Source organism: Astatotilapia calliptera, chromosome 3 (genome assembly GCF_900246225.1).
Source record: "Astatotilapia calliptera chromosome 3, fAstCal1.2, whole genome shotgun sequence".
In the NCBI taxonomy this organism is placed as follows: domain Eukaryota; kingdom Metazoa; phylum Chordata; class Actinopteri; order Cichliformes; family Cichlidae; genus Astatotilapia; species Astatotilapia calliptera.
Window position 1 is genome coordinate 41,401,253 of NC_039304.1, and position 13,241 is coordinate 41,414,493.

General features: G+C 43.7%; 1 pseudogene; it reads left to right on the forward strand.

The window, feature by feature from the left end:
- The window catches only part of LOC113019578 (protein NLRC3-like), a 576,297-nt pseudogene that overhangs the window by 77,906 nt on the left and 485,150 nt on the right, over positions 1–13,241 (forward strand).

Here is a 13,241-nt window from a genome sequence, read left to right on the forward strand (position 1 = left end):
CTGCGACACCCCCTGGGGATCAAACTCTGGTAATTGGCAATTCTTTTCTGAGACATGTAAATGGAGTCGTTCTTATATGCTGTTTTTCTGCTCTGAGCACATTTAAGTTAGAAGTCAATTGTCTTCCAGGGGCCAGAGCAGGTGCCATTGTGCGTGGAACTTTGCCGAAACAATGTTGGACTCGTCGTTTTCTCTGGTCCCCTCCCCAATCGTCCAGGAGTGACCCAAAAAGCCCTGCAATGTCTCCAGAATTATGTAGTGGATTGAGGTGAAACACGTGTAGTGTGGATGTCAAAGAAGAGGAGTCTGTTGAGAAATTCACCTCAGCTATCACAGATTATTTTTCTTAAATGTTTAACATGACATTATCACATTCCTTTAAAGTTTTCAAGTTGATTTTAAGTTTAAGTGTAAAGTTTGTCTTTAATTTCTCGAGAGTATGAAAGCTGGTTGAGATGACACTCAGCACAGGTGTAGAGCAGGTGGAGCAGAGGAAGAAAGTGTCACGTCGACTCTCAGGGATGATTTTTAATGATTTTTTTAATATGATCCAATCAGGCTGCTTGTATGTGTGCGCGCGCCCGTATGTTTGGTATGTGAACGCGCGTCCACGTTTGTGATCAGCGCAGGAGAAAAGACTTGTGCGGCGGACGAGAGGCGGGTGTCTCCACCGCGGCTCACAATCACGGCTCACTGTCCCGCGGTCCTGTGAAGCCTGAAGAGACGAATTAATTTAGCGCTGGGACTGGAACTAGTGTTCTAGTTTGTGTTTATCACGGACTCTTTAGGGCGCTGCACACTCGCTCTCTCAGCACATTCGCGCTCAGAAAGAAGCGCGAATCGTTAAAGCAGACTAACGTGGAAACAGGTGAAGAGACGAAGGTAAGCGATACGGTTCGTCACTGTGAAATCCAGCTTCATGGCTTTAACACTGAACAAATCCGGTCCGCACAGGCTCAGAGACAGACTTCATCCTTTTACTTTAACCGTACATGAAAAATGAAGCTGAGACAGGAGCTCAGTGTCACAGCTGGAACAACATCAGCTGACATTAAAGAAAAGCAGACATTTGTTCCCTGATAGCAAAGATGGAGATGGAGAGCGTGAGGGAACTACAGAGAGGAGGACACGGGCTGCCCTGTGATTACACTCCACACAGTATCATTAACACTAATGAAAAGATAAAGTAATAAGTTACTGTAGCTCTCAGTTACAGCCTCATGTTTACTCCACATCCGTCTGTTTTCAGACATCAGCAGGAGGGAGGACGACCCCCCAGTGTGAGGACGACCCCCACCACATGAATGGGGGACAGGAGGCGCAGCTTCCAGCCCAGCCGGTAGGAAAGTCCTCCTCAACTTGTAACTATGGACTCTGCCTGTTGCCATGCATGCAGGCGTTTCGGTCCACAGTGATGTCAGTCAGTGCTTTTTAAAGATGTGCAGGGTGTGAAATCTCCTGTTTGATTGTTAAATGTTCGTTCACTTTGTTTGTGCTCCAAATAAATTCACTTCATAGATGAAACAGTTCAATGTTGCCTCTGGTTTTGGTTCTGTGCCCCCATGAAAAAACACCCAGAGCCCACCCTGGTAAATCTGGCGTGGAAACGCCACTGCTGTCAAAATGTGTCTTCATGTATCAAATGTTGTATATAAAAATGCTCTTTCCACTCATTTTCATGTCCTTTTTCTGCACACTGAAATCTCAGGCAATGCTTAAACAAGAATATATCCAAAACCGTAAAGATGAGAGCCTCAAATCACTGCTTTTACTTCTCGCGCTTGAATCAGGATCTGTCATTTAGCACAGAGACTTCAAACAATCAAGCGGTCCTTCCAAATCTGATATTCGAGCACACGGTAATAAAAACACTGGACATGTGGAAGATAATTAGCGCCGATGTCTGAATCTTCACAGAAATGCAAAAATAAACACGTAGAATAGAAAAGAAAACAGCAGAATTTTGGTCACATAAGAGAAGAAAACGCTGTTTTCATTTTCTTTCCAACATCAGAAGAGTCTAAATGATGCACACGTGTAGAAACAGACACATATACCTGTGCATGAACACTGCTGTGCAGACAAAACACAGGATTTCCATCTTTCTCATGCAAACACTCACCTACAGAAGTTGTAAACAGGCAGAGAAGAATCAAAGCCAGCAAAGCTTTAGTGGACATGTTGGTGTTCTCAGCAGTGGAGGTGACGCTGCTCAGAGCTCCTTCTTGCTCTTGGGAGCAGGACACAGGGGTACAGACCTTTATATACTTGTGCATGTGTGTGTGTTGACAGCACTCACGTACAGCTGCGTACCTGTGTGTACATTCATACATGCAGCTGCTCAGAGTGACGTCAGGCTGCAGGTCAGTAACCATGGTTACAGGCGACGCTCTGAAACTTATGATCAAAGATGTCAGGTTATTGTTTCCATGCAGAATCAAGACTGAAGTCAAACAAATCCACTGTATGTCTAGATAGTGTGTTAGTGTCGTTTCCATGGTAACACTGACTATAAAAACAAAGGCGATCCATCAGTCCAGATCAATAATGTGAGCTCATTTAAGCGCACATGTATGTTTGTGTATTCAGAGAGGTTGATGTACTCGGTCCACCGATGGCTACTGACATCTAGTGGACATTTGATGACATTACATCAACAGTTTGTGTGAAATGAATAAAATGCAGATGTACTCTAGAAATAAAATACTGCAGAACTAAATAGAACACATTAATTCACACAAGGGGAAGTCATGTGACTGTGATGACAGATCAGCGCCATCAGAACACTGACTGATCTGCAGTCTGTGGCATGAAACAGTCATTCATCACTTAGCTCTCTGTAACCTGATGGAGTCAGTGTGTAAAACAAGGTGATGCAAAGATCTGGATGGAGCAGAAGAAGAGCAGACGCAGAGTTTCAAAGGCGCCATCATGGCTCAATAATATCAAAATAATACAAATAATAACAAGTGGCAGGTTAGCCTTCTTAGACTGTGAGATTTCCATCAGTAATGGGGGACGTCTACAACCTGACGTGTACCGTAAACCTACGCATATGGATCAGTATTTAAGGTTTGACTCTCATCATCCACTGGAGCACAAACGGGGTGTCATTAGGAGGCTACAACACAGAGAAGAAGAACAGCACATCATAAATCTGATTATGGAAATTTTGTGTGAAAACTCCAAGAAGTTTGAACTTTTTCATACAAACATTAGTAAACGAGGCCCACACAGGTGATGACTTCATGCCTGCTGCTCTCTAATCTGGAAACACAGAAGAAGAGTCAGACGGAGCCGTGTGTGCAGCAGGGAGACGAGCGCTGTCATGCAGTGTGACTGCTTCCAGCCTGCAGTCAAATACCACCTTCAGCATGTTTCAACAGACCCACACCTGTTGACCATCGCACCATGAAGCTGCCTCCATTTAGAGCAGTCACGTACTCTGAGCGCCTTCTCGTCGGGTCTCCTTCGCCTCATCGTGTTTCCCATAAAGGAGGAGGAGGCCTCTTTGTTGTTCTGGTTCTCTCCTTACATTTAACCTTGCACCATCCTCAGCGTCCTTGTCTCCTCCCTCCTCGTGTCTCAGGTGAAGCTGCCACAGAAACTTGCCGAGCTTGTGGGATTCATCTGAGCAGAGCCTTGAACTCAGACTCTCCTGTCTTCTTGTCACACAAGCCTAGTTAAATAAAGTTTTTTTGTCCTCATGTGAACAAACTGAGTGTGTGTGTTGAAAGCAGCTGCTGTGTGTGTGTGTTTCACTTCTTGTTGCATACTAAAACACACACACTCTCTTTCAGCTCAGTTTAGTGTGTGCAGCCAAACATCACGGCAGACTGCCACAGAGTTCAGCTTCCTCATAGTTTCACACGTCATAAGCCTTCGCATCACTTCCTGTCCTCACAGGAAGCTAAACACAGACGGAGGAGACACTCTGTCTCTCACAGTAAGGAACGCAGCGTTTGTCAGAGCAACACATGCTCTTAAAAAAACAAAATCAGTGTTTCCAACTGTTTCTCAGTGTTTCACAATAAAAGCCTTGTTAGTACAAAACTGTCCAGCAGCTATTAGGAGGGCCTTTAATTTGAAATGGATGGAAGAGGAAGCAGAAAAGGTCAGCCAGCTTCAGCGGTCCGAGGTCAAAGGTCATGTGAATGAAGAAATGTTGTTCATACTTATTTATATACTTATAGGTTATTTTTTTCTGTCTGAACTGGCAGGAAGTCCTCTGTGAGAAGCAGGAAGTCCCACTTTTGTTGTTTTTGGTGACTTTCAGAAATCTTCCAGCCGCTATAAAGTAAAGTGATGCAGGTAACATCGCTGTGGCAGATGGAGGGCTCCGCTTTCAAATTAACATGACATCAAATATGAAAAGACATCTGTGTAAAGAAGGATGTAAAACATGGACAAAGATCTGCAGGCACCTACTGTTTTGTGATTATTATTAAGAGGAGCTAATATGGGATAAAGGTCCTCTTTCCTTATAGTCCCTGTTAGGTATTTTAGTACCATGGGAGCATTTACTGGATATTGTTTTATAGTGACATCATGCAGGAAAACTCTGTCATTCAATAAGGCCCCTTTGTTTCAGTGTTTTTCTCTTTGACCCAAGAATTGATGTGTGAGAATCACAGGCTGGTACAAGGTTGAAATACCACAGAGATCACTCCCTCAGCTACATTAGTTTCTTAATCCTTTAGACGCCTGTTGAAGGCCAAATGGTTTGTTTCAGATTTCACTAATGTAAGAACTCTTCGTTTTGTGCCTTGAAAATATGTCGCTGAAATAATCACAATTGTAGCTGAACTGATACACTATACAAAGGATGCTTCTTCACCCAAGGGCAGAAAGACGCTCCCTTATCTTGGTCTGTACTGGTTTAAACTGATAATCTGCTGTCTCATGAATTTTACCCTCTATATAAACTGTTGTACTTGTGAATAAAGTTGAGTCACTTTGGGAAGACAATCTAAAGCAGTCTCTGTTTTCTTGTTCTCCCAAGCTGCTCCCGAGCTCGTACTAACACGCTGAATGGCATGCTTGAATATTACTTGAGAATATATTTGACTGTGTTACAGACTAAGGGACATTCTCTGCTGATAGGTGAAGGTACATTCTCTGCTGATAGACGTCCACGCCTCGGAGGAAGCCGATCCACGGAGTAGGCCCTGGAAACAGTTTCCTTCAGTCCCTGTTAAAAATCTGTTGATAAAAATTAATAATCTTTTAAATGGTTGAATGTTTTCAATAAAATAAAAACTATGAATCAGTTAAACAGCTAAGAGAGGTGGGTGAAATAAAGGCTTTTAGTCTGAGGCAGCATGAAAGTGATTTATTAGAGAAAGTTTTAAATCATGATTAAAGCACTGATGGACGGGGAGCTTTGTGTGAGCACACCTGCAGGGACGAGGCTGCTGGCTGGAAGTTATTACTGAGGCTGGTCATAGAGATCAATCAGAGAGACGATCTGGATAAATATCAGCACTTATTCATTCAGTTTTATTAACATAGCATCAAATCACAGCAACAGTTGCCTTCATGCACTTTACATTGTAAAGACTCTACAATTACACTGTTACAGTTAAAGCTGCTGTATCTAACGATCTGTCTGAGTTGTTGCTTTTTTGTGATCAGCATGGAAACACGTCTATGGAGAGGAAATCCAGCTGCTGACGGTCACATCTGCATCATTTTAGCTACAGTGTATGTTTCAGTGTCAGAACTGAAGGTGGAGCTTTGTGTGCGTCAGGGTGAGGCTGCAGCAGCCGCCTCCAACCGAGTAAAGAGATTCAGACTCAGCAGCTCTGATCATTCATTGGAGTCAGCACAGAGTGTGGAGACATCTAGTGGTGGTGGAGAGAAGTGCAATCAAAGCTCTGCTGGCGAATGTAGTTACTGTAAGATCACTGATGGAGCTCTGTGATTGGTGGATTGTCCAAACTGAACTCAGTGGTAACGTTTCCTCGTCCTCTGATGAACAATGGAAGGACGGATCAGCTGATCAGCAGTCAGGATGTCGTGACACGAGTACTGGATCCAAATTTGATGTTCTTTTCTCTGACCAATGAAATCTGACCTGGAATTTGGGAAAAGTCTTGGAAAGTTGTTTTCTTGCATTAAGGATTCTGCTCACAGACTGGGTGACCTTTGACCTTTAACCCCTGAGCTTTGTATTGAGCTACAAAGTTCATACCCTGCTTCTTTTTCCAGTTGAAAATATTGCAAAAGTTAATTTCCACAGCAGAGCCTGACACAGCGCTCCACACCTTCACCTTCATCACATTTGTGCTTCCTGAAGTCCAGCTGCTTCCTAAACTTCCAGACTTCTAACTCAAAGAGAGGAGATCACTCCACTGCACTGCAGACAGATTTCAGACCTTCATGAATTCCTTCTAAAGCCTGATGTGGCTTTGCTTCCAGCTACATGACACATTTATTCACACCTTATGAACCAATCAGGAGCCTCCTACCTGTTCCCACAGACGCCTCATTAATAAAAGGAAATCAGTGTTTCTATGAGCCGAGGAGCTGAACTCAGACTTTTCACTCATACCACGTCTTATTTCTTCCTTTTGTAACAAGTGTCACCTGGCAGTTTGTTGCTCTCTGCCAGGTGATTGACTGAAGAGCTTTGAAAAGGTAGTAGGTGTGTGGGGTGAGGTCTGTGGAAAAAACCAGAGGCGATGAATTCACTCGAGTGCGAGTGGGTATATTGTGGTGTGACCACGAGTTTTAATAGAAGAATTGATCAAATCCTAGATCGACTGCAAATTGATCAGTATTGTAGGTATATTGACGGCTTGTTTTAGTTTTGTGATTTTGAATGGTTTAATAAAACTGATATTTTATTGGGTAACATTTCAATCGATAATGTTGTTTGTGTTTTTCAGCTGTCCTGTCTCTGCCTCTCAGTTTTCCGTTCTTTTGATTGATTTGTAACTTTGTGTTGGTTAGTCCGTCCAGCCGTAAGGGCGGTTGATGATTGAATGAGTTGTGTAAGGGCGGACTAACCTCCCTTTTTGTTTTTTGCTTATTTGTTTGTGCCACTTCCCTTTATCTCCCAGATTGCAGGTCATGCATAGCGCTGATTCCCAGCTGTGCTGAGACTCAAATTGTTTGCAGTGCATACCCGCAGGTAAATCGATTGCAGTGTCTCTAAACAGGGTGTGACGGTTTGCAGTGTTGTGTTATTTTTCACCGTTTGTGTGGTAAGTGTCATGTGCAGCTGGGATATCAGCAGGATGTGTTGCAAGGCCTGTCTGGAAATAACTGGGAAATTGTATGTTTTACTAATGTAATAAATAAATGATCAATTTATTTCCTTGCCCCTCCTACCTCCTACCTTGTCCTCGGTTACACTTTATTGTATTTATTTATTTTACCTTCACACAGTTTATTCAGGTGTAACAGTGATTTTATTTCTTTATGTAGATATTTTATATTCTGTAACTGAAATTGTCCACGTTTGATCTTTACCTCAAAGTGACACATGGACTCTGTCTGTGTCCTCAGTTTCCCAGCATGCCTCAGCTGTGGAGCTGTATGAGGGAGAGTTGTTTGTCCTGCTGCCCTGTGAGTTTCCCACTTTTGAACTGGACAGCCCCACAGTGGTGTGGAGTCGCTCCGACCTCAGTCCTCCAACCGTCCACCAGCTTCAAGGAGACAAACTGAAAGATCCAAACCAGCGTTACAGCGGCCGAACATCCATGAAGACTGACGCTCTGGAAACTGGAGAGCTCAGCCTGAACCTGACCAACCTCCAACTGTCTGACAGCGCCACCTACACCTGCTCTGTCAGATCATTTAGACTGAGAATGGAGACTGAGAGATGTCCCACTGCAGGTCAAAGGTCAACATCAAACCAAAACTCTGCTGTAGACAATCACAAATTGAGAAATTGATCTATAATGTTGATGTAATGTTGGATCTAAGCTGGGTTTTCTGAGCTTTGGTTCCACAATGGCATGTTTAAAAACACTGGGAACACTCCAGTCTGAAGAAAAGCACTGAAAAGATTTACAACCCAAGGACCAATAGTGTCAAAGACTTTGCTACAAAGCTTTGAGGGGAGAATATCTGAGGGAACTGAAGACGGCTTCTTTTTATCTACCAGGGTCACCATATCATCAAATGTCACAGGTGTAAAAGTAGACCAGGAGTGAGATGCCAGAACAAGAAAGCTTTGGGGAGATTTGTCATTGATTGTTTTGATCTTATCAACAGAAAATCAGACTTTTGTTGCTGTCTGCTTTATAGGTGAGGCAGCTCGAGACACAACAGTCAAACAAAACTTTTCTGATATGAACTGTTAAATGGGTTCAAATATTGAGGGTGAGCACAAAAACAACAATTGGTCCAGAAGAGTTGGTCAAACAATGATTTAATGAATACACGCAGTGTGGGAGATGAACACTGTAAAACATTCAGCATCGATCTCGCCCCAAAATTACACATGCAACTGTCTTATAGCATCAGGGAATATTTTCTGACGCCTCCTCTTACGTCAAACAGATACAATACAGACGTAAGTTTCAAACCACAAATGTTCTGTTGACTTTTGACACATGGGAAAAGAACATTTCCTCCGTCTGTAGGCCAGGTGCATTCTGTTGACGTCTAACTTTTCGCTTATCTCCTGAAAACATGAAAAATTGTGTCTGCCACTCTTACCCAAAACATGAACTTAACTACTGTGTGTGTGTGTGTGTGTGTGTGTGTGTGTGTGTGTGTGTGTGTGTATCGACCTCACTCGAACTCTGACTTATGAAAAGAGAGGCCAATTCTCATGTGGATAATAACCGAACTGAAAGTATGTATGTAATAGGTTGACTGCACCTGTAATACAAGTTTTAACGTAAGGCCAACAGCTTCAATAAATGCTTTGATGAAATGATAATTAATGTAATGGTAATGATGATGGTTATGAAATCATCAGTAAAATATTTCCCTGATCTCCACACTCCCGCTTTTGACCTCTTGACCACAAGAGGTCACCATACGTTGCGCTGTGTCACTCCTCGACCCACTCAGCTGCCTCCATGTCCATCAATGGCATCATGGGCCCGGGTCACCGTTCCCAGGTCCACTGCCCTCGCTCTGACCCTCTCTACCCGTCCTCTGGCCGAGGGACTGAGACAACACCCTCTGAGACATGAGACAAAAACAAACACCTTTCCCTACTACGCCTCCCTCACTTATTATGTTCCTCAATTGGTCTCTTAATTATTCAAACTTGGTTCAAGCTATCATGTTTGGGACTCTCTAATCAAAAGCGAGCCTGACTTATGGCCTTGGCTCCCTATTTCGTCTGCCTTCAACAACGGTGGGAGTGAAGCTCCCGTGGAATGTGCTCTCTGTCTCCTCTACTATCAGACAACAAGGTCCTGACTCTCTGAAAACAGCATTTCTTATAACTCAGCAGTATAATGCATCATAAACAATATCATTCATACACAATAAATCAGCAGTCTAATGTAATGCAAATCAGTTTAACAAATGTAATCGTTATCACCTTCTTCTAAGTCAGGAGAATAATGCAAACTAAGACTACATAATAATTTCACAATCATTAATCAGGGGTATAATGTGGCATAAGATAATATAATAATCTCACAGAACCTAGAAAAATCAGAGCAGCCATTTTCACCATTTCATTTAAGGAGAGCATGAGATCTCTGAGAGAGCCTGTGCACTTCCACTTTAGTTTTCTTCCATAGTCATTCAGCTTTGTGACACATTCTCCTTAAGTTTAAAATAGACGCGTTTATCCAACGGCGTGTCCTCAAGTGAATTTCAAAAAAGGCGCAGTTATGGTCTCTCAAACGGACATCCTCCTCAGACACGTTGCTAATGCTGAAGCCCAAAGTAAAGAGCCGTGTGAGGCATGGCCGACTGTGGAGGCTCAGTCTGTCTGTTCTTCTGCTCTTCATCCAACACGTCTGCAGCACTTTACAGGACGCTGCAGACTAGTTACCAAAGAACGAGTCAGCAACACATCAGGAACAAACTGAGACACAATCTGACTGAGACTAGAAGACAATGAGGGGACAGGGAGGTCATGTGACCACCACAGCTGATGGATCATGGTGTCTTTTGTTGTCCTCTCAGTTTACAAGGTGGAGGTGGATTCAGGGGTGGAGTCTGTCCTGCTGCCTTGTAAAGCCACACTTCAGCTGCTTAAAGACGTTAGAGTGGAGTGGAAGGACATGAAAGACAGGAAGGTCCACGTGTATGAGAACAGCTCTGACAAGAATAAAGAACAGGATGAAGTTTACAGAAATCGAACGAAGATGAATGAAGACCCGCTGACAACTGGAGACCTCAGTCTGAGCCTGAAACACCTACACCTGCACCATTAGCAGGGAGGGAAACATCCTGCTGAAGAAACAAGTGCTGCTTACTGTCAGAGGTCAGTGCTGTAGATACAGGTTAAAGGTCAAACTCATTGTGACGGTAGGATCATTATCTCCATCCATTTAATCCATAGATCCTGTTTGATGTCTGTTTGTAATAATGACAAACTGGAAACAGAACTTTACGATTGTTTCTTTAACCGCCATGGACCTGGCGTCCACATGTTTGGACATCACATTTTGGGACGTCTAGACCAAAATACAAAAATTTGCTCCACGAGGGCCTGATATCCACTAACGAGGACATTATACTGCTGCTGTTCTATCAAAAATTAAAACGAATGTCCTCTCATGTGGATCTCATTTTTCTCAGAGACAAAAATCGGGTAAAAAAAAATCTGGAAATTCTCTGTTTTTGCATACCTCAGGTCCCAATCAGCCCAAATAGCAAAGAGAATTTAAAAATGCATGCCATGTAGGAGTTCGGGTCTTAGGAGGTTAAATATAATATTTATTGGAGCATTAAGACAGTTATTTGGAGCACCTTTGGCTGAATGATCATTTTTACATCCACGCAGCAGCTGACAGGAGAAACAATCCCATCAGACTGTGATCAGCTCAGCAGCTGCTTCTAATGTGCTGTGCTTTGTTACCTTCTGCTCTGCTTCAGCTTTCTCCGCAACTGTGACACCTGCTGCTGTTTGTACACCTCATGCTGTGTTTGCTGTTCTCTCAGGGTGTCGGGTGGAGGTGGAGGAGGGGGCGGAGTCTGTCTGGTTGCCCTTTAAAACCACAGCTCAGCTGCCTGAAGACACTCTAGTAGAGTGGTGGCACCGTCCTGAGAAGCCTGACAAACAGGAGCGGGATTATAGAGACCGAGTGAAGATGAAAGACGAGCGTCTGAAAAGCAGACAGTTCAGCCTGACCTTTAAACGCTCCACAGAGAGCCAGATACAGCTGTGTGGCCTGGAGCCAGGAAACATCATCGGAGTCGTGCTGCTCACAATTACAGGTGTTTGTTCATTTTCATTTGGTTCTCTCTGCTTTCACTTATTATTTTATGGTGTTTGTGTGAAGCTGCCTGCAGGGAGAGATCAGCACATCAGGAACAGAAGCAGCTCCGTTGACTCCTCTGATGGCTGAAGTTTGATCTGTGTGTTCTTTGGTTATTGATCAGTGATGTCAGAGTGGAGCCGGTGTGATGGTATCAATTATACTGGAAACACTTCATTTTCTCCTACTGATCAGTTTGTGTCGTTACTCTGTACTCATGTCCTGTTTAAAGCTTTGTGAGTGTCAGGTGAGCAGTGAGCATGAGTGGGAGCCGTGGACGCTGCTGCAGGAAGGCTGCGTGTCATTTATTTGTGTGAGTTTAATCCAGTAAAGCTAATAAAGAGCCACTCAGACGTTGTTTGTGAGTCTTTCAGGTGATTCAGTTTTCACCTGCAGCTCAGCTGTTATTACGGCAACAGCATGACGATGATGAAAGGAGGATTAGACATCAGTCTGTAGTTAGCTAACACACAAACTCCTGCAGCTTCCTCACCGGCTGGTACCAACGAGTCGCACCTGTGAGGTGGACCGTTACCTCCTCCTGGACCTCAGGGACACAGCAGGACTCCCCTCAGTTACTACGTTCACTCATGAAAACGTCTTTAGCTGATTCTACATTAGAAAATGATTTTAAGAATAAATGCAGTCGTGAGTATGTGTTTAAACCAGCTGGTAGACAAACAGCTTTTTGCAGCTACAGTATAATTACCTGTGTGGGTCCAGTGACAGGACATCCTCACCTGGAGGTGCGTGACAGAAACCACAGCAGAGACCTCTGTGTTTAAGAAGTGGACGGTAGGATATTTTGTGGCTTCCTCTCACTGAATGTGCCAAAAACTAAAGACAGGATTATGGATTTTAGGAAGTCTTCTTATAAGTCATCACCTACAATTATTAAAGCTGCTGGTCTCCAGTTGAAAGTTGAATGTGTTGTGTCTTTCTGCATCGCTGCCTTGTTTGGCAACACGACTGAAGAACAGCTTTTGGATTGCCAGCAAACTCTCAGGGTGATGGCAAGACAGACTTTTAGCCATTTATACCAAACATGCTGAGGAAGGCTCGTGTTAATTTCTTTAACCATCCACTTCACAGTCAGTTTGACTGAAACCTTTACACGTGCCTGCACAGCACACCTAAATATAGGAGGTCATTAGCCAGACTGACGGCATGCTTAGGTGCAAACCCCGGAGTCAAACACATGTAATTAAATGTAAGTGTTCAGAATACTGCGCTTCTATTGCACCATGTTCATTCACTCATCAGCTGTTAAATCATGACTCTAATGGCTGAACTACCACTTCAGCATGCAGTCAGTCCTTCTAATGACCTCATTTCAGGACGCCGACCCTCGAGTGCTGGAGTGACGAGTGGACACAGCAGAGTGAGACATTTACTCTGAGGCTGTCAGCAGTCTAACACGGTGCACTACTTCCCTCTTGTGGCAAAGTTGCACAATTACACCTCCATTAAATATCTAAAAGCACCACTCTGTGTGGTGACTGAAAATCTTCTCATGAATGGATCTGTCTTTTGTTCAGAACTAAAGCTCCCAGCATGCTTTTCTGCCCCTGTCATCTTAGTGTAACTGCTAACAATCCCAAAACTGACTGAATTTAAAGAGAAGCTGCTGAGATCCTGAAGCTGTTTCAGGCTGTGAGCGGCGCGTGAAGCAGGTTGAGGAGGAGCTCCCACAGGAACATCAAGTCTGCTGTGTTTGTAGTCCTCATTCACGTCTGATCACCCGACCATCACTGGACACCTCATGTCTTCTTTGTGCACTGATTAGATCCGAGTTTCCTGATGTCTTCTTTAGATAAACCTGCTTGCTGCAGACCT